Source organism: Myotis lucifugus, unplaced genomic scaffold, assembly GCF_000147115.1.
Source record: "Myotis lucifugus unplaced genomic scaffold, Myoluc2.0 scaffold_283, whole genome shotgun sequence".
NCBI classification, from domain to species: Eukaryota; Metazoa; Chordata; class Mammalia; order Chiroptera; family Vespertilionidae; genus Myotis; species Myotis lucifugus.
In genome coordinates, this window is record NW_005871331.1 from 1,560,576 (window position 1) to 1,562,495 (window position 1,920).

General features: G+C 60.4%; 1 protein-coding gene across 1 annotated transcript in view; it reads left to right on the forward strand.

Annotated features, from left to right (window-relative positions):
• The first annotated feature begins 1,795 nt into the window (after positions 1-1,795).
• ACAA1 (acetyl-CoA acyltransferase 1) overlaps positions 1,796-1,920 on the forward strand; it is a 9,203-nt gene continuing 9,078 nt past the window's right edge. The window contains exon 1 of the mRNA XM_023763383.1: positions 1,796-1,826. The gene's annotated coding sequence lies outside the window, so the exon portion shown is untranslated. The remainder of the gene's footprint in view (positions 1,827-1,920) is intronic.

Genomic DNA, 1,920 nt, shown 5'->3' on the forward strand with positions numbered 1-1,920 from the left:
GAGGTGGGGGGGCATAATCCTACCCTCCCCGGGTTGAGAGGTGGAGGTGACAGGGCGCCCTGGCCTTTGGTGTGTGGGGGAAACAGTACTACTCTCTAGAGTAGCAATTTTCAACCGTGTGCGGCTGGAAGCACACTGCTGTGCCATAAGAATTCTTAAAACATGCAATACCTGACTATTCAATAGGGGGCACTGGCCTCTTTTTCACTAGATTGTAAAACAACAAACAACCAACCAAAGACAACAGTCAGCTCAACGATAGCCGACCGGGGTAAATGAATCAAAATTATTCCAATATGTTGTTGTTTTTTGCCAGATGGGCAGAAAATATAATATAGTTTTTGTTGTGCCCCAGAATGTTAGTAATGATGTGTGTCCTGAGATGAAAAAGGTTGAAATCGTTGCTCCAGGGAAACACATTGCCATTGGGAGTCAAGGGGGCACCTGCCCTTGCCCTGTAGGGTTGGGGGAGACTCAGTCCTGACCTGGGGGGGCTCTGGGTCATTCGTTCATTCATCCATTCGTTCATTCTGTAAGTATTTATGGATCACTTACTAAGTGCCAAGCATGCAGGCACCACGGCTACCTGCCTTGGTGGAGACCCCGGCCAAGTGGTTTTGGTGGGCACCAATCAAATCATCCCAAATGACTGTAAAATTGGGCATTTAAAGACGTGTATGGCGCTCTCTCTCCAGATAGGAGCTGGTCACATCTCCGCGCCTTTGTAAAATCCATTCTCTGGCCGCCTCACAATCCCAAATTCGCTCAGTCTTCGCGAAAGCCATCCCAGGAGAAGCCCACGCACGTCACGTCGGGACAGGGCTCTGGGGCGGCTCAGAATTGTTTAGGTGCTGGGACCCCGGAGCCAGCGGAGGAGACTAGGAACGGGGAAGAGGGGTTGGATTCCGGGCTTCCATCGGAGAAAGGAGCCCTGGCGGCGGGCAGTGGGCGGGGCAGTGGGGGAAGGAGCCCGGCAGCGGCGGAGCCTTTGCGCGTTACCGAGAGGACTCCTGGAGCCCCGCCTCCGGTCTGACAACCAGCGTGTGGCTGCATTTCTGGGCGGGGCTACGGAAGGCGGGGCTTTGAGTGGAAAGGCCCCCCCCGTTATAGGTGGTTTCCTTGAGGCAGGGGCGGGCCTTCAGACAGACTCGCCTTCTGGTTGGCTACGGCGGTGGTGGGCGGGACTTTGAGGAGAAAGGGCGTGGCTGTCCGCAGGGGCGGTGGGGCGGTACTTTAGGCTTGGAGGGCAAAAGGTCCGGTGTCGCGGTTTCGCTGGCGACCCGTCTTTTTGGTTCCGGGCCCTCGGGACCGGGGCCGGGGTGGGGGGAGTCTATGGGGGCCGAGCGGCACGATTGCGGAGACTGCAGGTGGTCCTTGGGGCCAATCTTGAACGGCCGGCCCCGACTTCGGGCTCTAAGCCTGCGCTGGAGCCCGCGCCGTGCTGGGGCGGGCCCTCCGGCGCGCGGTCGCCGGGAGGGACGTGGTCGTGGTGCACGGGCGGCTCACGGCCATCGGCCGAAGGGGGCCGCGGCGGGCTTTAAGGTGAGGCCCTGGTTCCGGGGCGCGGTTGTGAAAATGCGGCCAAGGGGCGAAACCGGGGTCCGGCTCCCTCCGCTCGGGAACCCCTTGGGGGCCCCCCCGGGGACAGCTTTCCCTCCCTTGGGGTGGGAAAGGGGGGCGGGTAGGGGAAGGCCACCGGGGTTACCGCGGCCCACGCTTCCCGGTTTCAGGAAACCACACCCGAAAAGTTTCCTTTCCGCCGTCTTGACCGCGGTTCTCCAGGGAGTAGGGTTAAGCCCGAAACCAACTGGGAAACATCTGCGTGGGTGAGCTCCCTACCCAGCCCTGGGCTCGGCCCTCTTCGCCCTCCCTCCCCGCGTTAGTCCTCCAACACTTCACCACCACCCCCCCCCACCCCCC